Raw genomic sequence first — 26,345 nt, 5'->3', positions numbered from 1 at the left:
AGGTCGAAAGTTGAATGAACGAGTACTTATGTCGTTTTGATTTCTTACAGGTTGAGTTGTTGTTGCCCATAACACGCTAGCATTCTGCTAATGACGTCAGCATTCTGACGTCATTGACATTTTGAAAGACTTTTTTAAAGCAAATAAGTGACTCTAAAAAATCTAACACCCAGCAATGTGTAATTTCTTTGCATCTCCTTTCGAATACAACATTCAAATTACTAGACAAAAAATTATATCCTGAGAAAAGTGGATTTTGAGGGGTATACCGCCATTGACCTCCATTCATTCTGCACTCGTCCTGTGAGCGCCCTCATATGGAATCAGAGTGGAACTGCAACCAGTTCAGAAGCCGGAAGTGTAGTGAGAGTGAAACTTCTCGCCATATTAGACATTCTCTGACACCGATAAAGTTTTAAAATGATCCAGTACAGTAGCCGGTAACACTTTAAAATACGGATCCTTCGTTAATGAATAACTACACAGGAACAAATGAGTAACACAATGTTAACAATCTAGTAACTACAGTTAACTAACAAGTAACTCTGATTAACGAATTAGTAAGTAATAGCACACAGATTTAAGTGGTAGTTCACTATTAACTAATCAATAACTACTATTTTTTAATACTTCCCAGAGAACTACTGAAATTTTTTACAGATTTAAGTGGTAGTTCACTAATAACTAATCAATAACTACAATTTTTTAATACTTCCCAAAGAAATAATGAAAAAAATTCACAATTCATGCAAAACTTAATAACTAATGCAGGAAAAATTACTAGCACTAGATTAACATTACTGCTAGATACTGTACACTAATTATCAATATGTAATAGCGTAGCAGACTTATGATTTGGGAAAGCTGTCAATAATTAGCCTATGCACTGCTGTCGTTTAGAGAACTATTCATAAACTAAATAATTTTTAAGAATTGTTTTTATAAATGCACTTGTCTGGAACACTTACCCTGTGGCCGATTTTCCGGCATTCCTCTGGACTGGCTTTGAATAACTAGACTCATCATGGTGAGTACTGGAACATACTGAGTCATCAGCCATCCAAATACCAGTTATTTTATTATTTAACCTACCTCTCAAAATTGTTTTTATGTATGTCTCTTTGTTCATATGTATATATATATATATATATATATATATATATATATATATATATATATATGTGTGTGTATATATATCCTGTGAATGATTAGATGATTCTACCCTTTCGGGTTGGCTCTTCATTAGTAACTACAGCATGGAATCATGATAACTAGTAATGACTCAAGTGTTAATGCATACTTTTATAGGACTTACAAATTATTTGGATCCGTATTCTAAAGTGAAGATCATGTAAACTAACTAGTAATGACTCAAGTGTTACTACATACCTCTATAGGAACTACTAATTATTTGGATCCGTATTCTAAAGTGAAGATCATGTTAACTAACTAGTAATGACTCAAGTGTTACTACATACCCCTATTTGGATCCGTATTCTAAAGTGAAGATCATGTTAACTAACTAGTAATGACTCAAGTGTTACTACATACCTCTATAGGAACTACTAATTATTTGGATCCGTATTCTAAAGTGAAGATCATGTTAACTAACTAGTAATGACTCAAGTGTTACTACATACCCCTATTTGGATCCGTATTCTAAAGTGAAGATCATGTTAACTAACTAGTAATGACTCAAGTGTCTCAAATGACTCAAGCTATAATAAAATAACTGGTATTTGGATGGCTGATGACTCAGTATGTTCCAGTACTCACCATGATGAGTCTAGTTATTCAAAGCCAGTCCAGAGGAATGCCGGAAAATCGGCCACAGGGTAAGTGTTCCAGACAAGTGCATTTATAAAAACAATTCTTAAAAATTATTTAGTTTATGAATAGTTCTCTAAAAGACAGCAGAGCATAGGCTAATTATTGACAGCTTTCCCAAATCATAAGTCTGCTACGCTATTACATATTGATAATTAGTGTACAGTATCTCAACCCTGTATCACATGAAATACGTTCTGAGGAAACTATTTTGCAAATCGCAATTACGTTACATGCCAACATATAAGCAGTGCTATTACGTTGGTCCTTAACCTAATATAAGCAGTGCTATTACGTTGGTCCTTAACCTAATATAGCCAATCTATTGCAGTGCTATTACGTTTGTCCTGAACATAATACATCCAAAGCAGGTTTCTTTTCACACGTAGCAGCTAATGCTGTTCATTTTGTTTTAATTATTTACTCCCTTTTTTCTCATTGGGCTACAAAATATTATCTATGCCAGGGCGAGTCAAATGGCGGCACCCAGATCATTTTTATCTGGCCCTCCAACTGGTTTTTGATGTTTAAAACCCCTCGCAATCTGATATCAAAGTCCCCGCAAAGGTTTAGCGCGTTCAGCGGTGAGTTTAACAACGCACGTGATCATTCAGCGGTGAGTTTAACAACGCACGTGATCTCACGGCAGTTCGTGATATGGTCACGTAATTTAATCTATTGATTCGTGCCACGGACACGTTTATTGCGTTATTTTCGTAATACCAGCACGTTTTTTAAACTAATGTATTTTCAATGGGAAGCGTCTTTCGTGATAATAACAGCACGATTCTTTCTGCCTGGCTGTCGGCTGCAGCAGAGAAGCTGTTTAATCAACATTTATTCACGAGATCTTATGTATTTTTATGTATTTTTTAATGTTATTATTTCGGTCTTATTGCCAGGGAAGCTGGTTTGCTTTGCTGTTTATTGATTTTCTAAAATTATATTTTATCAGTAGGAAATCGCGCTGAAGAAGTCTCGTTCCGAACACATCGCGATATTTGGCATCAGTTCACGTGTGTCAGATGTTGGTAAGTAAATACCTAAATACGCTATCCTAATGTGTGATATCATGTCTTTTCTGTTTGTCGATATTAATCTGCCATTATATCTGCCATCTCCACGGAGACTTTGCGTTTCATTGCTTTCTAATTCAAAACAGGGTGATTAACACTGCCTGTCACGTGACGTGCTATAGGCCTAGATATTCATATCAGATTAAAAATAGTACAATTAGTTCCAAAGTTGTATTTGTAGTAGAAGCACAGTAAAAACAACACTTACCATGCTTTTACCACAGTAACATTAGTTTTACTGTGATAAGTGTAGTAAAAAGACAGTAATCACAAAACTTACCATGCTTTTACCACACTATTTGTAGTTTTAATGTGGTACTTATTGTAAATGCACAGTAACCACAACACTTACCATGCTTTTACCACAGTAACCATAGTTTTACTGTGATAGGTGTGGTAAAAGGACAGTAACCACAAAACTTACCATGCTTTAAACCTCAGTAACCTTAGTTTTACTGTGATTGGTTTAGTAAGGACAGTAATCACAAAACTTACCATGCTTTTACCTCAGTATTGATAGTTTTAAAGTGATATTTGTTGTAAATGCATATTAACCACAACACTTGCCATGCTTGTAAGGCTTTATAATGTAACATCCAATATTTGTAAGGTAAATCAGTACTTTTCCCTTTAAATAATCCTATATATTATACATAATGATATTTTCTTTTCTCTTTTTTCAGCTGAAAAGACCAAAAGGGCCTTTCGGACTCAGTCATTCCATTATTGTTTGAGGAGAAGTAAACGGAGAAGACGGACAGCTGCAAAGGCAAATATTCGCAATGGTATGTATGTGTTGGTTTTAACCCTAAATCAAATATTTTATCAAGCATTTGTTGTTTCTTAAAACTTTTCTCACAAATCCCATAGCCCAATCAGTACAAACATAGTCTGAAAGTCTTAATAATTCACAAGATTTAACAAGTTGTCAAATTCGTACGATACTCGTACATATTTGTATACTCGTACACAATCCTGCAGCTTTTACTCCTACTGCTGTCATTGGCTACTGCCTCAATTCCTGTACATATTTATCGCGATATTTGTAAATCAGTTGCGCCACTTCTTGGAAAGTTGTCGGATGTCAGAAAGTTTATATTAATTGCAAATTGGTCTCCGTCTGTTTATGTTCCAGTGATACATGATGTCTCTCCACACCTCATAACCTACCTCTGTTTGCAAGAGTGGAAAAGCTTATCTGACTTGTCACATGACATCAGATACTCGATTATTTATATAACTGTCCCGTTTGCATGTAAATCATTTTCATGATTATTGCTTGCTATTAAAGACATACTTTTATTCATAGAAATGCCCACATATCAGTGAACTTATTACATAAAAATGCTTTTAACATTTAATTATGCAACACTCTTTACAGAAAACATATCCTACAGTTATAAACTGACTATTTGCAAGTAATGTATTAAAATGACCTTCCTTTCTGTTTTGCAGGATTACTTAGTCCTTTTTTTTAAAGCTCTACCAATATCAAACTCAACAGCTCTTTTAAGAGCCAACCATTACCAGAGCTACTAGTGAGTCGCAGCGAATCTTGCCGTGATCAGCCCTTCCCAGGTGAAGTTTCTAGAATATTGCAATCAGTATTTACTCATCAAATGTTCTCTCCTGAATCATATGGTAAATTAACTTATTTATAACTGTCTTAATTTGTGTTTCAAGAACATAGAGTAAGTCGAGACTATCTTGTTTTACAGCAGAGAAGGAAGACCAGTCCTTACTGTATATCAACGCGAGCTAATCGAATAAGTCCTTTGTTTCGGGTGAGGAAGGAACATCTGATGCCCAAAGAAGGCAGAAAAGTGCGCGAGTCCATTGGTATGTCTTGTATTGAAACAATGCTGTAATATGTAATAAATAATTTGATGTTGACAATTTTACATTGTACAGGTAATCACTTGGTTTTTGACCAAGTGAAGCTCTTGAAACAATTGACAGAAGATTATGTTGTCTGGAAAGAAATCAAGCATCACTGGCAAAGGCTCAAAAGAGACCATGCCTTTCTTAAAAATCTTTTAAAATATGTTGCTGTTGATATGGGTAAAACTGTTTTTGTTCAGTACTTAGCTTAGCAATTAGCAATATTTTATATATATATATATATATATATTTATATATGTATATGTGTGTGTATATATATGTGTGTATATATATGTGTGTGTGTATGTATATATATATATATATATATATATATATATATATATATATGTATGTGTGTGTGTATATATATATATATATATATATATATATATATATATATATATATATATATATACTTCAATGTGTATATTATATAACGTACTGACTGCTGCTTTGTAAATTTATGTAAGGAACAGGCAACTCTGGCCCTTTGCATTCTACTTTTTGAGGTTAGTTAAGAGTTAACCTCCAACCCTAATCGAGCACATCTGAAAATTTTAACCCAAGTCTTCAGGTTTACTTCTAGACAATAGGCAGGAGGGTTTGAGGTCGGAGCTAAATGTGCAGGACAGTGGACGCTGAGGGCCAGAGTAAACCATCACTGCTTTAAATAACGCAGAACATAAGCTGACCCGACTGTCCATTAAACAACTTTATTTGAATGGTTTCTGTCTTTTGTTTTACTTTCAGACCAGGACTGGAGAACGCCTGACAATGGGATGTTGAGACTTCTTCCTCTGGTTGAGAAAAAGCTACTCCACATCAGTGATCACATCTTCTGTTCTTCTGTTCTTCAACTGAACAAACTGTTTAGACGAGGATGAAGAACACTAACACGATAGAGACGTACAGGGAAGAGCAAGAAACCAGTTTAGCTGTGATAATGAATCATTATTTTCCAACACAATATCAAATCTGTTTTCTGTATCATATGTGACTGAATATGATTATCTGGCACTCGTTTTGTGGCTTCAGCAGCTGTGAATGGATTCATATGATGTTAACGTGTTTTTGAAGACACATTTTTATTTATCTTGAATCTCATTTGTCTTTATGCTACTTTATCAACTTTATGCTTTGTTCTCCAATAAAGTGTTGTTTAATAAAGTATGATGACTATTGTGTATTGAAAGTGGTGTTTGGTACAGTAAATAGAAATTTTCTTTTGAGAAATTTTAATTTCTTATTTCTTTAAAAATAACTACATATAATTAATAACTTATAAATAACTAAATATAATTAATTACCATGATTCTTTTACTTGGGACATAACAATTTAGATCTGGTTAATGATATTTGGGACAACAATGCAACAAAAGTTGCACATACTTGCATGTATGCCAGTTTCCAGTGAAATAAAAGGAAGCTATGTGAATAACAAGAGGCTGCAGTGGCTATCTTGCTATAAATACTTAAAGCTTAATTGAAGATGATCCATGTTGATCATTCTAGTATACTCTATATATCACTGATGTCAGGAATATAAGCAGCAATCAGAGGGGGTAAAAAGGAAATGTTGGCACTGTTTTTTTGTTGTTTTACTGAATGGTGCATTATCCTTGTGTAATAGTAATAGTATGTGTAGATCTGTGTAGATTATACTCTCCTTCCACCCCCAGGGCCCAGCAACGGCCCCCAGAAGAGCAAACAAATGCACATTTCAAATGGCTGTAACTCAAAGTCTGATTAGTGTATCAAAGAGAAAATCGGCTGGACAACTGCTTATACTATGTTTAATAAATAATGTTGGCCACAGTTTTCAGACATATATGGAAAGCTGGCATAAAGGTTATTTTTAAAGTGCTCACAGTAAAATATCAAATTTCAGCCTGTCCCTCATATATGTCATAAAGGTTTGCACAGTGAACAAATTTAGATATCCAGTTGTCCATTAAATATATTATTTATTTAACATTTATTGTTTTATTACTAAACGTTTTAAACTACATTACCCACATATCTCTGTCATTCTATCAGTGGAGCAGGAAGCATTGTGCTGTAGTTCATTGAAATGTGCAGACATGCTTAGGGTTAGGGTTAGGATCTCGGTAAAGGAGTAATTTCTCACAACATAGAGACACTTTATAGTTAGCTTAATGTATAACTAACGTAATAATAACACCAAAACATACTTTGTAACATGAAGCGCCGTTTTATATGGGTTAAACGATTGTCCAATCACAGCGAGTTCTGCGATAAAGTCACAGCCAATAACAACCCAGCTGAACAGATGCGTCACACTTACATGCCCTGGTTTATGGTAAACGATGACAGATCTCTTCTGGTTCCGGCTGCGGGGATAGATACCTTAAATATTTTATATTTAGGCTGTTAAACATGCATTCCTTCTAATTAAATTATAAAACTCATATTTAAAAACAAAAGACTCCTTTGTGTGGTTACCATCCAAAGATGAGGTCACATGATCAATGACACAAATTTGCTTAGACTGATGCATAAATAAATTTGAAAGAGAAACTTTTTTCTAAGCAATGTCCTACAGCAGGGGTAGTTTTGCAGTATTTTAATTAAAGATAATTACATGTACTAAAGTGCTTCTAACATTTACAGTGTATGTATAGTATATTAAAGGTATATCAATTATATTCAAATAAATGTAACAAAAGCACAATGAATGGACACCATTTTGAAAGCGTATTCCAATATTTAATGTCAAACTGTTTAAAGACAAATGTAGTGCCAAAACTACTGCACAACAGTATAAAAATCAGTTAATTAAAAATATCCAGATACAGGAGCAATCTATTATAGTGACACATACATTAACGTTAAAAAAATTGCTATGATGAAGTTGAATATATTTACAAACCAAGAGATGAGATTCAAGTTTGTTGTGTGAACATACATTTGTTTCTTCGCTTTAAATAACAAATAGGCAAAAACATAAGCACAACATTTTACATTCTCAACTTTCATTCTATATCCTTGTGATTATTGGTCACTTTTATTGTAACTATGCAATGAATATGTCCTTTAGCAAAACACCTGATGAACACTGACACTTTTTTGATAAAGGCATTAGGCAGAAATCAAGTACAGTTTATGAAGCTGAAAAGAGAAAACAAAATGCTTTAACAATATGGAAAAAGATAAATCACTATTTTCAATATTGGTTCTGCATATATCAAAGAGATCCTGAGGAGGAGTGGGACTCCACATGATGACTTTCAGAAACTGAGACAGAGCAAAGGGTGCACCTCGCTGGACACATCCTACGCATGCCCAAACAACAACACCCAAACACAGTGATGAAGTGGACACCACCAGGAGGATGCAGGAGACAGGGAAGACCAAGGAAGACATGGAGACAGATGTTTCACGAAGACCTGAAGAATGTCAGTGTCCCATGGGAAGATGTGAAGAACCTGGCCACGGATCAAATACGTTGGAGGACAGTTGTTGCCCAATGTGCCCAGCACAGGACTTGATGATGCCGTTGTGAGTTTATAACTGTAGGATATGTTTTCTGTAAAGAGTGTTGCATAATTAAATGTTAAAAGCATTTTTATGTAATAAGTTCACTGATATGTGGGCATTTCTATGAATAAAAGTATGTCTTTAATAGCAAGCAATAATCATGAAAATGATTTACATGCAAACGGGACAGTTATATAAATAATCGAGTATCTGATGTCATGTGACAAGTCAGATAAGCTTTTCCACTCTTGCAAACAGAGGTAGGTTATGAGGTGTGGAGAGACATCATGTATCACTGGAACATAAACAGACGGAGACCAATTTGCAATTAATATAAACTTTCTGACAGTGTGTGTGACATCCGACAACTTTCCAAGAAGTGGCGCAACTGATTTACAAATATCGCGATAAATATGTACAGGAATTGAGGCAGTAGCCAATGACAGCAGTAGGAGTAAAAGCTGCAGGATTGTGTACGAGTATACAAATATGTACGAGTATCGTACGAATTTGACAACTTGTTAAATCTTGTGAATTATTAAGACTTTCAGACTATGTTTGTACTGATTGGGCTATGGGATTTGTGAGAAAAGTTTTAAGAAACAACAAATGCTTGATAAAATATTTGATTTAGGGTTAAAACCAACACATACATACCATTGCGAATATTTGCCTTTGCAGCTGTCCGTCTTCTCCGTTTACTTCTCCTCAAACAATAATGGAATGACTGAGTCCGAAAGGCCCTTTTGGTCTTTTCAGCTGAAAAAAGAGAAAAGAAAATATCATTATGTATAATATATAGGATTATTTAAAGGGAAAAGTACTGATTTACCTTACAAATATTGGATGTTACATTATAAAGCCTTACAAGCATGGCAAGTGTTGTGGTTAATATGCATTTACAACAAATATCACTTTAAAACTATCAATACTGAGGTAAAAGCATGGTAAGTTTTGTGATTACTGTCCTTACTAAACCAATCACAGTAAAACTAAGGTTACTGAGGTTTAAAGCATGGTAAGTTTTGTGGTTACTGTCCTTTTACCACACCTATCACAGTAAAACTATGGTTACTGTGGTAAAAGCATGGTAAGTGTTGTGGTTACTGTGCATTTACAATAAGTACCACATTAAAACTACAAATAGTGTGGTAAAAGCATGGTAAGTTTTGTGATTACTGTCTTTTTACTACACTTATCACAGTAAAACTAATGTTACTGTGGTAAAAGCATGGTAAGTGTTGTTTTTACTGTGCTTCTACTACAAATACAACTTTGGAACTAATTGTACTATTTTTAATCTGATATGAATATCTAGGCCTATAGCACGTCACGTGACAGGCAGTGTTAATCACCCTGTTTTGAATTAGAAAGCAATGAAACGCAAAGTCTCCGTGGAGATGGCAGATATAATGGCAGATTAATATCGACAAACAGAAAAGACATGATATCACACATTAGGATAGCGTATTTAGGTATTTACTTACCAACATCTGACACACGTGAACTGATGCCAAATATCGCGATGTGTTCGGAACGAGACTTCTTCAGCGCGATTTCCTACTGATAAAATATAATTTTAGAAAATCAATAAACAGCAAAGCAAACCAGCTTCCCTGGCAATAAGACCGAAATAATAACATTAAAAAATACATAAAAATACATAAGATCTCGTGAATAAATGTTGATTAAACAGCTTCTCTGCTGCAGCCGACAGCCAGGCAGAAAGAATCGTGCTGTTATTATCACGAAAGACGCTTCCCATTGAAAATACATTAGTTTAAAAAACGTGCTGGTATTACGAAAATAACGCAATAAACGTGTCCGTGGCACGAATCAATAGATTAAATTACGTGACCATATCACGAACTGCCGTGAGATCACGTGCGTTGTTAAACTCACCGCTGAATGATCACGTGCGTTGTTAAACTCACCGCTGAACGCGCTAAACCTTTGCGGGGACTTTGATATCAGATTGCGAGGGGTTTTAAACATCAAAAACCAGTTGGAGGGCCAGATAAAAATGATCTGGGTGCCGCCATTTGACTCGCCCTGGCATAGATAATATTTTGTAGCCCAATGAGAAAAAAGGGAGTAAATAATTAAAACAAAATGAACAGCATTAGCTGCTACGTGTGAAAAGAAACCTGCTTTGGATGTATTATGTTCAGGACAAACGTAATAGCACTGCAATAGATTGGCTATATTAGGTTAAGGACCAACGTAATAGCACTGCTTATATTAGGTTAAGGACCAACGTAATAGCACTGCTTATATGTTGGCATGTAACGTAATTGCGATTTGCAAAATAGTTTCCTCAGAACGTATTTCATGTGATACAGGGTTGCAGTATCTAGCAGTAATGTTAATCTAGTGCTAGTAATTTTTCCTGCATTAGTTATTAAGTTTTGCATGAATTGTGAATTTTTTTCATTATTTCTCTGGGAAGTATTAAAAAATTGTAGTTATTGATTAGTTATTAGGGAACTACCACTTAAATCTGTAAAAAAATTCAGTAGTTCTCTGTGAAGTATTAAAAAATAGTAGTTATTGATTAGTTAATAGTGAACTACCACTTAAATCTGTGTGCTATTACTTACTAATTCGTTAATCAGAGTTACTTGTTAGTTAACTGTAGTTACTAGATTGTTAATATTGTGTTACTCATTTGTTCCTGTGTAGTTATTCATTAACGAAGGATCCGTATTTTAAAGTGTTACCCAGTAGCCTTCTCATTGTTTTTTATTTTGTAATATTCTATTGATGTAATATTAAGCCTTCTAAACAGAACTCACTAAATGTTATTTTAAGACTATCATTGTTATCATAGAAATGTTTTTATAGAGTGATAAAAGTCAAAATGGTCAATAAATTAGAAGTTAAGGTACTTTGCCTTTGTATGAGCCATTATTGTTTTGCAGATAATGCAAAGGCAGAATGCAGTAACTTCCGAATAAGGGTTAAAGGTCAAGTTTGAGCTCAAATTTTTTTTATGTAGATAAATATATTCATTATGACAACTACTTGGCAAATTTTCAGTGTCCTACCTATCATACAATTGGCAGGACAACAAAAAAACTTTAAAGTCGTTTTTCTCAGTTTCACACTCTGGTGAGTTAAGGTCTTTTGCCTTTGTAGGGCAGTATGTGTATGATGTTAACATCTGATAATTTAAGAAACAGTTGCTTAGTTAAGAAATGATTTGTGTATGATATATATATTCTTGTATGGGTTTTTTTTTTTTTTTTTAAAGTTGGTCCATAGGGTGTGGAACTTTGTTTAACAGCCTCAAGCTTTGATGAGTATGCATCTCTCGGTGCAATAGTCAGATGTGATTATGTTGTAATAGTTTAAGTGTAACTTTGTTACTCATACTTTGTGTGATTCGTAGATAGAGGGAAAGTTAAGCTAAGCAAAGTATCAATGTAGTCAAACAGAAAGACTATCACTTAAATTCTTAATCGTCATTTATTTCTATAAACACTGAATGTTGACGGCTCTCAAAGAAACGTCTTCACCTAAAACACATACAGTCCAACATACAAAATGTGAAACAGTGTCGTCTGCTATCTGAACAAGATGACTAAATCTAGTGGAGTAATAAAACCATAATTTTGAAACGTTTGTGTATTTATTTGTGTATCACAAATTCTTAGTGATTTGGTTTTTTGAATCTTACATGGATTGTAAGGACGTGTGATTCCTGTATAAAGATTATGTTTTAAAGTTAGTCCATAGGCTTTACAAGAGTGTGGAACTTTGCATCACTATGGTGTGTAAAAATACATCCAAAGATTTAAGCACAACTACTTACACACATACTAAGCAGGAGAATATCTAACTTTATATTGTAGATTGTGAACATTCCATTATCTATTTATTTGGGGTCAAAGAACATCCTTAGCTCATACATCTCTTTACTTTTGTGCTGGATGTTGAAGTGTTAGTTAATAACAAACAAATAAAAAACTTTAAATCAACATGAAGCCATAATATTAATAAATAAAATACCTCATTGGTGTAAAATGACCTCTGCCAATGATCTGACTTATCCTTGTAAGCGAAAAATATCTTTACTTACATGGGACGGGTAAGTCCATGGAAGCTTCCATGTCATTCCGCCATCTTGAAAAACTATAATGACAGAGAGGGACAAAAAAAAAAGCACTAGCTACCTCAACACGTTTCATCATCAACGCGTGTTCGTTCAGAGCCGGCTGCCTGAGACCAGCTAAAGTGGACAAGGAGATCAGTGAGAGGCGCTTGTCACTGCCCCGGCACATTTGAAAGGCTGCACTGCACGGGACAATATAATGCAGGATCATACTTATGCAGAGCCACAGGAGAAGGAATCCTCGTGGCCAAAAAGCAAAAATGTAATTTACCGGGATGTAAATAAATATCGGGATAGCTTTTCCCAGGTGGAAAGAGCTAATGAAGGAGAAAGACTTTGAAAGGGAAGTTGCCTGCTTTCTTCTCGACAGGTAAGTCAAAGTTACGGTCTAAATGACAAGCTTTTTTCATTGCTTGGTTGTGTAAAATATTTTTTAGGCAGCATAACAGTAGAACATGAACAGTTAAACTCGATGAAGCGCAATTGGAAGACATGTTGTCATAGCTTCTTGGCACATAATGGTTACCGTAGTTGCAATACGGATTTGAAAAGCGAGGCGCTAGAGAGCACTATTCGTTAAAATGCAAAATACAATGTCACCACTAGATGGGAGAAATTCTTTTGGGAGAACTAACTTGTAGGGTCTTTAACAAAAAAGTCTCCAAAATCAAGGAGGTCAAAGGGCATGCTTCCTGCTATAGTATCATCAACTCTCCCCAAAGTCTATTCATACGGCCACCAGACAGATTTTAAACACCGGATTTAAACTTCTACATATATTTTGAGTAGATAACCGATAGTATATTCTCAGTAAAGGGTTTCACCTTGTGTGTTTCCACACTGATTAAGGATAGTTTGGGAGTTACAAGTAAAAATGATCTTATACGTGTAATAGATCATAGCTACCAGTAAGATCATGATTTGAATTAAGACGAGTAAAATTAAATATTCGCCAACTTGACTTATGCCGCGTCATGGACCACAGAGGCACATCGCGTCTCTGAAATTGTGTGGTGATTTTCCAAATGATACAGACTTAGTGTAAATAAGAGCAATGTAGAGTCCTCGGATTTCTTAAAAACAACACAACATCAAAACATTGTGACAAACTTTGACAACATGTTGTATGGACAAAAATACTGTTTGAAATATTTTTGTATAAATAAGATCTAAGATGCCTAAGCATACTTTTTGCTTTATTTATTTATTTCATTTATGAAAAATGTACAAATGTAGTTCCATTTCGTAAAGGGAACTCCCGCTGCATCGATACTCGATACTTTGGGGAATGCCTTCGGCATGAAGCGTCTGAAGTCAACTATGGAACTATTCCAATCTTGATTGGTGCAACGTCACCCGTGACGTCGCATGTGACGGTGATCCGGAAGCTACAAAAGGGTCACAGGAACCAGGAAATGTTAGCATCTGGTCTTCAGCAAGCGCTCTATGTCATCTTGTCTGTTCTATTTGGTGTTGTTTGTCCCGTGAAAAGAGTATTATTTATGGCGAATAAAGAGAAGCTATTCAGGCAGTGTGCGTCCCCTTGCCCACGTTATTTAAGCAAGGGTGACACACACTCGCTTTGTGTAGTTTGTCTGGGAGTGGAGCATGCACGGGCGGTGCTCGAGGGCGCTGTCTGTGCAAACTGTTTTCAATGAAAAAGCTCCGCTCCCGTTTGAGCTTGTTCGATCAATTAGATCAGGCTCGCGTTTCCAGTGCATCAGGTCCCGCGTCTGTTGAGGCATCGCGCCGCTTGTGTGCATGGGATTCGCACGTGGGGCTGGCATATGATACTGAGACGGTTGCGACCCTTTCTCAGTGTTTATTAACCAGCTCCACTGGTCTCGCGCACGGTTCGGAAGCCCGCGCTGCGGCTTCTTCCGACCATGTTAAAGACACAGCGTTTCATTTATCTGGCTCCGAGGAGTTAGATATTATCTATCAACACTGAATCACGTGGATATGGGGATTTGCCACCCCATATTCCCGTTAGTGAGGAGTTGCTGGAGGTTGTAATCAGGGCAGTGGTTAAATTAAATGTTTAATGGCCATATAATAAGCAGGAAGCGACTAAGAAAAATAAAATGAATGAGCGCTTCCTGCAGACCCAGTCACAATCTTCGTGTCAGAGCCTTCCCTTTTTCACTGATCTCCATACTGAGGTATCAAGATCGTGGAAAAATACATTTTCATCTCAATTATTTTCCCCCCATGTATATATTTAACATCCATTAGGGAATCTAATGAAAATGGTTATGAGGTGATGGCTCGGGTTGAGGAATATTTTGTGAAATATTTTCTCCCCGACATTGCGTCACCCCTGATAGCTCAGACACTTCCCTCCAAATCTCATACATCGAATTTGTTAGGGAAAGCATATATGGCGGTGGTCGAGCCAGTGCATGCCCACACATGATGGGGTTATTACAGGCATACCTGGCTGACCTCCTCAAGCAGGTGGATGATAACTGGGAGGTCTCACTCAATGGTATTTCTGAATTTCGTAGAGTAGCTGACTTTTCTCTCCATATTATTAAAGAGAAGGCCTGTGCTATTGGCCGTTCTATGGCAGCACTAGTCGTCTCAGAGAGACATTTATGGCTTAATCGCTTGGGGATCGGGGAGAAAGACAAAAAGACTCTCAGGTCTGTAGAGAGCATATTTCGGTTAGTTCCTGCCAGTTAGCTGCTTCAGGTCACCGAAGCCATTTAGAAATTTATAGCCGAGGCCAGTCTTGAGGGACTGGTCCCCATAATGGCATATTTAGACACCCCGAGGAGTTTTCAAAATATAGCCTAGGGGGTCCTGCTTAAAGTGGAGCTAATATACAAATATTATCTACTAAGGGTGGTTCACATGTTGGCCAGCCCCGAGCAGGGTCGGTTCTTGGAACAGGAAGTCTAGTCCCTCTTAACACAGGAAACCTCAAAGTGGGCTCTTCCTTGGTTACGGGAGCCCGGGTTCTACAGCCGGTACTTCATAGTTCCTGTGAGGGGAGGGGAGTTAAGCCTTGATCTCAAGGTACTGTATCGACCTCTGAGGGGGTTCAGATTCAAGATACCGACTGTCAGTCAGACCAGCTCCGAGGACTGGTCTGTCGTGATAGATCCACAAGCTCCTTAACTCCTCGTTCCCTTCTAACCCCATCACAGGAAGTTTCCGAGATCCGCTTTTGGGGGAAAAGCGCATCAGATCCGGACTCTTCCAGTCGGCCTAGCCTTATCCCCTCGCACCTTCACTAAATGTACGGATGCGGCCCTTGCTCCATTGAGACTTCAGGGGGTCCGTATCTTAAATTATATAGATGACTGGCTCATTTTAGCTCAGTCAAAAGAACTGGCAATTCAACATCGAGATGTTGTTTTGTGTCATCTGAGGTGCTTGGGATTGAGACTCAATGTGAAGAAAAGTTCCTTAACTCCTCTTCAGAGGACTATGTTCCTGGGAGTAGAGTGGGACTCAATTACGATGCGGGCACAATTGTCTCCTGCTCGTATTAATACTATCTTAAACACAATGAGGAGTATTAGGTTAGGCCAGGCTATCACTGTCAAACACTTTCAAGAGTTTTGGGTCATATGGCTGCAGCTTCCACGGTATTACCCTTTGGTCTGCTCCATATGAGGGCCTTGCAGTGGTGGCTCAGGAACAAGGGGTTTCTCCTCTGGGAAACCCTTTTCGCATGATCAGAGTTACGCGCAGATGCCTTCGTTCTCTTGTCATGTGGAAGAAACCATGGTTCCTGTCTCAAGGCCCAGTTTTGGGAGCACCATGTCAGAGAAGGACTTTGACTACGGATGCGTCCCTCACGGGCTGGGGTGCGGTTATGGAGGGCCGTTACACCCGAGGTACTTGGAAGGACCATCATCTCTCATGGCATATTAATCGCTTGGAGATGTTGGCTGTATTTTTTGCCCTGAGGCACTTCCTTGTGGACCTCAGAGGCCATCATGTTCTTGTTAGGACAGACAATATGTCGGTGGTCTCTTATATCAACCGCCAAGGAGGTTTGAGATCTCGCCCTCTTTGTAGACTGGCGCATCAGATTCTTCTTTGGTCCCAGGTTAAATTTCTCTCTGTAGCAGATCTATTTATATTCCTGGGGTTGAAAATTTGGGAGCAGACATCCTGTCGAGGCAGGGGCTGAGGCCCAGGGAATGGCGGCTCCACACCGAAGAGGTTGAGCTTATATGGAGAGAGTTTGGCCTGGCGGAGGTTGACCTGTTCGCTTCTCATGAGAACTCTCATTGCCCGCTCTGGTACTCTCTCTCACATCCAGCTCCTTTGGGCTTGGATGCCATGGTACAGATGTGGCCGAGGTCACGTCTGTACGCTTTCCCCCCAATCGCTCTGCTCCCTGGGGTTCTAGTAAGGGTCAGGAGGTATGGTGTGAGATTACTCCTTGTAGCTCCGTACTGGCCGGCCCGAATTTGGTTTTCGGACCTTATTAGTCTCTTGGAGAGTCCTCCATGGAAAATTCCTGTTAGGAGAGATCTTCTGTCTCAGGCTGATGGTACATTATTTCATCCCCGACCAGAGTTATGGAGACTATGGGTCTGGCCCCTGAGGGGGTCCCACCCATAATTAGGTTGCCCTTTCCACCGAGGTGGTCAGGACATCCATACTAGAACCCCACTCTACTAGGAACTAAACAATTAAGTTAGGGAGGGCATTGAACCCAGTTTATCACTGCCCACTGGCTTCAGTACTGGTGTTCCATCCCGCTCTCTAACAGGATCTCCTGTTCATGCTTAGGGCCTCTGTGGCGGCCTCAGTGCCCTCTGCAAGCCTCTAAGGGTGTTCTCGAAAGGACGTTCCCACTGAAACTCCATGTTCCTGTAGATTGGAGGATGAATCCTTTTCATCCAGCCTACTGGCATCAGGCTGATGGGTTATCCCTGGCACCCATCATGTCCTGTGGATGAGGTATACGAATATATATTTGAGATATATAAGTATATATAGGAGAATCTATTGAGTCTGCTTCCTGCTCGTCTTACTCCCTGGAAGAGCGGTGGTGCTGCCCCCTCTTACTTGCTAGCGTGGGAGCCACTCAACATTATTTTTGCCCGGTACTGAAGTACCTTTAGGCAATGTTAAGATTCTTCGGGTATTCCATCCTCCATCGCATGTGTCGGATGGTCAAGGTCGTAGCCTTTGAGGTTCCTACATTAGGCCTCAGGCTGAGAGGAGTCAGCCCATCTAGTTATGCATCAAGGGTTAGGAGCTATTCCCTTTATTAAGAGTACAGTTGGATATCTAAAACCACTCATATTTGAAGTACAAGGTGCGCTTTTGCCTTCACCTCTCATCTAATATTTTCTACTGTCTGGGGCTCCCATCCATGAGGTCAGTCGAGCCTCCTGCTCCAGACCTCCCCTTCTTGCACCAGATCTTATGACAAGCTAGTTTGGATCTGCCCTCTACTCATTCTATCGTCCGTGAGTGTACCAGATGCTTTATACCAGGGCGTTTTTTCTCTCAGTGTGGCGGCGTGGGTATTCGTTCCCCAAAGTATCGAGTATCGATGCAGCGGGAGTTCCCTTTACGAAAGGGAATGTCTCAGGTTACGTATGTAACCCTCGGCCACACTTTTCGCGCCCCTGAGAACGACTTGCTTTGACCAATTAGAAGCTAACATTTCCTGGTTCCTGTGACCCTTTTGTAGCTTCCGGATCACCGTCACATGCGACGTCACGGGTGACGTTGCACCAATCCAGATTGAAATAGTTGTAAAGTAGACTTCAGACGCTTCATGCCGAAGGCATTCCCCAAAGTATCGAGTATCGATGCAGCGTCTCGTTCCCTACTCAGGGAACGAGGGTTACATACGTAACCCGAGACGTTTTTTGTGATGGTCGTGTTTAGGTGTACATGATCGAATATGCAGTTACGGTACAAAAATCATTATGGCTATGGAAAGCCACCACCATAAAAATTGAAACCCCAGCATGGACAAAAAATCCTGATTGAATCTTTTCATATAAATGAGATTTAAGACGACTAAGTACCGTTTTTCAACCATCTAAAGTTTTTGAACAGACATTGTTTAATAACAATTATACTTTAGGGTCACTGTTAAACAAAATCATTACAGTAATCTTCTAAAAGATAAATAGAAGATATGAATGTATTCAAACTTTAAAGACTTTTTTAAGAAAGAAAGTTAAGAACTTTAAACTTCAGACTAAAACAATCTTTCATTTTAAAAGATCACATTTAAACTTTTACGATTATGCTTTGAAATAAATTTAGTGTGAACAAAACTTTGACTCTGGAAAGGCGTTAGCAGACTAACATTACATACGATGTGACACGATCTGTCACCCTATTTCCTGAAGCTAACATTATTGTCAAGTTACTTCTTCCTCAGAAGACGCAGCGCTGATCGGAAGGACCTTATAAGCAGCCTACCAATAAGACAGCCTGAGGCTTCACAGTTTCTAAATGTTTTCATTGTTGCTCTCTCTCTCTGAAGATAGGCCTATGTGGTCATTTTCTCACAGATACATCTTAAGGAATTATTGAACATTTCACAGGTGTGAGATGACTTTTGTGACTCTCTAAAAATGATTTTGTTTTTATTTTTGTTTATCTAAAACTAAAATAATTAGTTCAATAAGATATTTATATTATACAATTTATATACTTTTAAATAACAGAATGGGTTTCAACTTTTGTGTGAAATATAAAACATGATTAGGACAACTCTCTTTCTCACTTTCACTGTTACCTCAGGAATGTGGAGGGGGTTCATGTCAGAGGGCGCTTGCACAGACACACACACACACACACACACAGACAGAGACACACGCACCGCGCTAGAGAGGCATTCAGGAAAAAACTAAATAAAGTCTTTTGTATTACAACTTTTAATAATTTATTGAATTTAATTTAAAACATTTTTAAAAAGAACAGAATGTTTTATCATATGTAAGATGATTTTATTTTTTCAGCTAAAACAATTGGATCAATAAGATATTTATATTATAAACATTTCATTTATACACTTTTAAAGAATGTTTTTCAACTTTAGTTAGTCTGATATATACAACATGATTAGGAAAACCCCTTTCTCACTGTGCTCTGGAGGAGCAGCACGTTTCAGATGTCAGAGGTCAAATATTACACACAAACACACACACACACACACACACACACACACACACACACACACACACACACACACACTATCTCTTCTGGCTCAGATACAGCCGGTGCTGAGAGAGGGAGAGCGAGAAAGAGAGAGAGAGAGAACCACTATGTGATTTTATATTTAATGCATTTTTGTGAACCCATTCATAAACTTGTTTAACTCTCTAAACATTTAACTGATTGTAATTTTTTGACATTGTTTAATCACAGTGCCTTGATGCTCTCTGGAATACGATGTGCTCTGGCTTTTACTTTGGGAAGCATTATGGTCGGTCAAGGTCAAACGCTGGTGTAAAGAGAGGCCAGAGGGCCATGATTTCTAAACATGTAAGATGAATTTTTTTTTTTTTTGTGAACCCGTTTCATACATTGCGTTGTTTCATGAGCTGTATGTTTTTTCTTCAACTCTCTATAAACATTTAACTCATTGCAATTTTTGGTAACCCTTTATTTTACAGTCCCCTAATTACTAGGTATTTACCTGGTAAATACATGGTAAGTTATAGTTGTTTATTGGTAATTACCACAGGTAACAAGTATGTAAATGCAGAGAAACTACAAACTAATTACTAGGTATTTACCTGGTAAGCATATGGTAAATTATAGTATTTTAGTGTGTAATTACTTAAGGTGATTAGTATGCAATTACAGAGAAACTACCAGGGAAAAAAACACCACTGTTAAATATCAACTCAACAAAGTACTGTGTACTTGTTACCTGTTTAGGTTGGTAATAACTCCGATTTAATTGTGTACTTCCTCAGAATGTAGGCAGACTATTTTTAGAAACACCTCCAGTATTACTCATCAATTCAAGTTAGGTTTGTAGTTATCCTAGGGTTATGTTGGTAACAGTCCATGTTTATTTATTACTATCTTGAAATTAAGACGTAGTTTCCAATAAATTACCTTGTCTTACATAGTTGTTGTTCATTGCTACACCCATTTATAGAGGGTTTATCAAATAATTTACCTTACACTTACCTGGTAACTACCCCGCAGGAACAGTTTTCCCTAATGTCATGGCACATCTTAAATACTGGGTATGTTCTTGCAGATGTTTTTACAATTTACTCAGTAAGTAAAGTGCAACTGTACTGTAAAATGAAGCCTTGTTTATTTCCATGGTATTACCGGAATTGTACCATATAACTTGATCATTCCCTTTTCCATATAGTCAATTTTTTTTACCTCATATGTCCTGCAACGTTACCAAGGAAAACATGACAATTTACTCAGTAAGTAAAGTGAAACTGTACTGTATAATGAAGCCTTGTTTATTTCCATGGTATTACCGGAATTGTACCATATCATTCCCTTTTCCATAGTCACATTTTTATTTTTATTTTACCTCATATGTCCTGCAACGTTACCAAGGAAAACATGACAATTTACTCAGTAAGTAAAGTGAAACTGTAAAATGAAGCCTTGTTTATTTCCATGGTATTACCGGAATTGTACCATATCATTCCCTTTTCCATATAGTCAAATTTTTTACCTCATATGTCCTGCAACGTTACCAAGGAAAACATGACAATTTACTCAGTAAGTAAAGTGAAACTGTACTGTAAAAGGAAGCCTTGTTTATTTCCATGGTATTACCGGAATTGTACCATATCATTCCCTTTTCCATATAGTCAAAATTTTTTACCTCATATGTCCTGCAACGTTACCAAGGAAAACATGACAATTTACTCAGTAAGTAAAGTGAAACTGTAAAATGAAGCCTTGTTTATTTCCATGGTATTACCGGAATTGTACCATATCATTCCCTTTTCCATATAGTCAAATTTTTTACCTCATATGTCCTGCAACGTTACCAAGGAAAACATGACAATTTACTCAGTAAGTAAAGTGCAACTGTACTGTAAAAGGAAGCCTTGTTTATTTCCATGGTATTACCAGACTCTTACCACATCCTTTGCTACTGCTTAAACATTTTTGAAATCACAAACTTTTACCGTGTGTTCTGCAACTTAACTAAAACATTCCAGCCTGGTCTCATTGTTAATACGTAGTATTAACACGTAATTTTCAAAGATAGAACACTACATAGGCTACAGTTATGAAGAAAAACAACATACGTGTAATCACAATAATTTATTTATTGCGAAAATGTCAAAACCGGTACCAAAAGTCGTTCACATGACGATGTGTTGCAGTCACAGCCCTCTCTTTCAGTATATAATAATTTTGAATGAGGTAATTTACAGAGCAGAATTTAAATGATTAATCCATGAAAATGTTAATCCGGCTTCGCTCTGTGTGAAGGCGCGCGCGCTTCTCCATTTCAAATATAGTTTACATAGACAGTAAAAGAAATGGACACAGCGACCCCATTGGATTCAACGGAGACAAAGTGAAGCCAATTAGAAAATCTTACTTCCTGGGGGTCCAGCGTACTGCGCAGACTCAAACTGAGCTCGACGACGTAGATGTGACGTGAGCAAACCGTCTGTCTTCTAGTAGCTGTGCCAAGATCAATCTGAATCATTACCTTCCGAAACTCGCAGAGACGGAGAGTGTGAGTAGGAGCTGTCCATGATCTTGGAGCAGGAGAAACTTTTTGTAGGTATTCTGATTAATTACTTTGTCATTTTGCCTCAACGTCCTCCCGATTGCCCGCGAGCTTCTCCTCCTGTCCATACGGTAATTTCTCTACTGTGCGACAGAGAGTCGCGTGGCTGTGACGCAATCGTTAGCCTACTTTTACAAAAACTGCTTCTACAGGGCCATAACGTAAGATACAAGGTAATGGAGCATTTTATACATTGTCGTGTTTCTTTGGAAATAAATAATGGACAAATGGAGTCTTTAAACGCCTCAGATGTGAAGTTATTCGCTGTCAAAGTGACGCCAAAATGAATGGGAGTCAATGGGATGCTAACTGCAGGTGGGGTTCCGTTAGCCAATGGCGGCGTCCGGGGGTACTTCAAAATAATACAAATCCCTGCACCCTTGCAGAGCCCGTCTACGGAGAGCCTTGGCACTCCCTATTCAGCCCCATTGTATTGATTTTGGTTGCAGTTCCATTAGAATTCCACTGGGGGTGATCGCGAGCGAGTGCAGAATGAATGGGAGTCAATGGGGCTATACGGCTAAATGTGTCTCTTTCACCCGATTGCCGTTGAGAAATCTCAGATTTTATTGTAGGCTTTGCAAGTTCAACATAGGTTATAGATCGAAAGTTGAATGAACAAGTACTTATTTCTTTTCGATTTCTTACAGGTTGAGTTGTTGTTGCCCATAACACGCTAGCATTCTGCTAATGACGTCAGCATTCTGACGTCATTGACATTTTAAAAGACTTTTTAAACCAAATAAGTGGCTCTAAAAAATCTAACACCCAGCAATGTGTAATTTCTTTGCATCTCCTTTCGAATACAACATTCAAATTACTAGACAAAAAATTATATCCTGAGAAAAGTGGATTTTGAGGGTTTTTCGCCATAGACCTCCATTCATTCTGCACTCGCGAGCGAGCGCCCCCGCATGGACAGAGACGTGTTACTGCAACCAATCCAGAACCCGGAAGTAAGCAGAGAGTGCCAATTCTCTTCCTATTAGACGTTAGCTGTGTCCCAATGTTGAAGGCTGCATCCTTCGAAGGACGCAGACTTCAAGGATGCAGCCTATGCGTCCTCTGAAGGACGCACCATGTAGCCTTCCTAGGATTTCCTAATTGTGCAACCAGGTGTTCCCGATCACCGCTCCTGGCGCCAAGCAACGGTGCGAGAGGACAGCTGCTATCCTGATCATTCATTTTGATAACTGAGTAAACAGCTATGGAGCCAGAATTGGCTATTGTCATTTTTATGTTTTATATTTTACTGGAGGTCATGGTGTGCCCCGGCGCTGCCGGATCATGTATTTTCGGTTTAGCCCTGTTTGAATACAAAACCCAATTTAATATAAAAAGTCCAGTATTTCTCGCGCTCGTCATCTGCAGCTGTCACGGTTGCCAGGCGACAAGAACAATCCTCCGTAGGCTAGACCGGTCCGAACGCTTCAGATGCGCCCTTTGATATGGGACGCTGCTGTAGTTAGCAACAATTTGTCAATATTGTGACAATAAGCCTACATTTTGTTACTTTAATTTTCGGAACTGCATATTTCGTTTTCGTATTCACTTACAAATGTGAAGTAACCTTAAGTACTTTTTTCCCTCACATCACAATGTGATTACATTACACTACACAAAAGTATATAATGTAACAACCAGATATTACTGTATATTGAAAATATACAGAAGTAAACTGCAACATAGCCTACGCAGTAATAGCCTAATATAAATGCAGTAGTTATTAAAAGTACTTTTTTCAGAAAGCCGTCGATTGAATCAGCCCTGCAAACCTGTTGGTAGACAGCTTAGTGGATAGTGGAAATATGCACTTTAAAGGGATACTCCACTTTTTTCGGAAATATGCTCATTTTACATCTCCCCCAGAGTTAAACAGTTGAGTTTTACCGTTTTAGAATCCATTCAGCCGAACTCCGGGTCTGACGGTACCACTTTTAGCATAGCTTAGCAAAGATCATTGATTCTGATGAGTCCAGTAGCATTTCTTTCAAAATGACCAAAGAGTTTCAATATTTTTCCTATTTAAAACTTGACTCTTCTGTAGTTAAACCGTGTACTAAGATCGACGGAAAATGAAAAGTTGCGATTTTCTAAGCCTATATGGCTAGGAACTACTCTCATTCCAGCGTAATAATCAAGGAACTATGTGGCTGTACCATGGGTGCAGCAGGCGTAATGATATGACGCAGCGCCTGAAAATAGGTCTAATAGGTTAGACAAACTTAGTCCCGGTCACGTTGGAAGAAGTTACCGAGCTGGGGACTATTTTCAGGCGCTGCGTCATATCATTACGCCTGCTGCACCCATGGTACAGCCACATAGTTCCTTGATTATTACGCTGGAATGAGAGTAGTTCCTAGCCATATAGGCTTAGAAAATCGCAACTTTTCATTTTCCGTCGATCTTAGTACACGGTTTAACTACAGAAGAGTCAAGTTTTAAATAGGAAAAATATTGAAACTCTTTGGTCATTTTGAAAGAAATGCTACTGGACTCATCAGAATCAATGATCTATGCTAAGCTATGCTAAAAGTGGTACCGTCAGACCCGGAGTTCGGCTGAATGGATTCTAAAACGGTAAAACTCAACTGTTTAGCTCTGGGGGAGATGTAAAATGAGCTTATTTCCGAAAAAAGTGGAGTATCCCTTTAACACTCTGGAGACCATCCCAGATGATGTCCCACCAGCAGGAGGCCTTAGGGGCAGCCCATCCCGGTCCAGCAGCTCAGCTCAATAGAGTCTACATCAATTTTTTCTTATTTTATGTATTGTAAAATTAAATGTTTATGTTGATTTTGATATGTTTAACGTATTTTGTAAATAGTTGGAAAAAGTACTTTAATGTAGCCTAAAGAACAAATGATTTTCATTTACCAATTTTATTTGAAAAAATAAAAAGGTATAGAATTTGTTTCATGCAGAAAGTATTACTGTCATTACAAAAATAAATAATGTCCAGAACAATTCATTCTCTTTTATTTACACAATTAAAGTTGCATAAAAATAAATGTACATAATTTTTCTTTTAAAAAATAAAAGTGAAAAAAGTTAAACAAGAATATGTAGAAAATATATATATTTTTCAATCATTCTCTCAAGAAGAGAAAACAGCCTGTCCATCCTCTTCCTTCTTTCCTGTGCACTCCTCGCCTCTGCCTCCCTCTGTAGTTGCATTTCTTCTCTGATCAAGTCCAAAAACTCGTCCTGTCTCGCCGCCTTCGTGCTGGTGCTGCTGCCCCTGGCTCCTCCTCACCGTGGGCACCCACTACTGAACTCGGCCCTGGTGTGTCCTCAGGGATTGAGGCGATGAGGACAGGGGGGTTGGTGCAATGCATCTGTCCCAACACCTCATCCATAAGGACAAACCAGGGCCAAGTTGCAGCAGTGGGTTTCCCACTCACACCCTCTCCTGTCCCAGGACACTTGCAATCCTAAAGGCAGAGCAAATGAACCATGGCTTGTTAACAACAACAGGACAATACATTTCAGCAAAGATGTGTGTATTACTGTTCTTTATATATAGACCCATTTTTTCCTGAATTGTTCTAAAAAAGCAGAAAAGGGTACTTAACACAGAGGAGCAATCTTAAGTGTATTGTTAACAGTGCAAAATATGACACATCAAGACATGCATACAAAATACTAAAGAAATCATATTTCTGTATACTAAAATTTGGTTAAAACCACATAGCTTGCATGACAGCACTACAAAAACACATAAAAGTGAAACCCCATTGCCTTATCTACTGCTTTTCTTATTGTTTTGGGCTTTATTGGGTGAGTGATATTTCTTATAATACACAAGTGCAAATATTACAAATAGGTCGTTAAACTAATAACGTTATTACCACAAGTTTTGCCTAAAACTACCTGATAAATGAAGCCATGCAATGGTGACGAAGGAGTTAAGAAGTTTATAAGAAAATTTAACTCTGGTTTCGCTAGCTATTTAAGTAAATGAAAACATAATACTTACATTTAAATGTGAATTTGCTGTCCACCACCGATCTCTAGTCTCGGCCGCCTTTAAAAATAAATAAATAAATGCTGTCGTCAACGGCACGCAATGACTTATGGGGTAGAACAGGCCGCTAAGTGTCCATTTATGTATCCTTCTTTTCACGGGGAAACGAAGGGTGCATTTGGCGTCGCTTTTGAATCAGGGAAGCCTTCGTCGCGGCGCGATGACGCAACCGGCCTTCGAATACGGCCT

General features: G+C 38.0%; 1 protein-coding gene and 2 long non-coding RNA genes across 3 annotated transcripts in view; 2 read left to right on the top strand and 1 right to left on the bottom strand.

Annotated features, from left to right (window-relative positions):
* LOC311299515 (four and a half LIM domains protein 3-like) overlaps positions 1 to 26,345 on the top strand; it is a gene marked incomplete at its 5' end in the record, with an annotated part of 138,301 nt that overhangs the window by 23,434 nt on the left and 88,522 nt on the right. The gene's annotated exons all lie outside the window — the stretch shown is intronic.
* Positions 2,726 to 5,951, top strand: LOC311299526. Its single transcript, XR_014629148.1, has 5 exons — positions 2,726 to 2,858; positions 3,587 to 3,688; positions 4,359 to 4,481; positions 4,622 to 4,742; positions 5,535 to 5,951. It is a non-coding gene; the product is annotated as an uncharacterized lncRNA (long non-coding RNA).
* On the bottom strand, positions 7,510 to 9,956 carry LOC311299528. The gene is made up of 3 exons (XR_014629150.1): positions 9,770 to 9,956; positions 8,940 to 9,041; positions 7,510 to 8,331 (listed from the first exon to the last, which is right to left on the bottom strand). It is a non-coding gene; the product is annotated as an uncharacterized lncRNA (long non-coding RNA).

This window comes from Rutilus rutilus (assembly GCF_951802725.1).
Source record: "Rutilus rutilus genome assembly, chromosome: 11".
NCBI classification, from domain to species: Eukaryota; Metazoa; Chordata; class Actinopteri; order Cypriniformes; family Leuciscidae; genus Rutilus; species Rutilus rutilus.
This window is presented reverse-complemented; position numbering and strand designations above follow the sequence as displayed.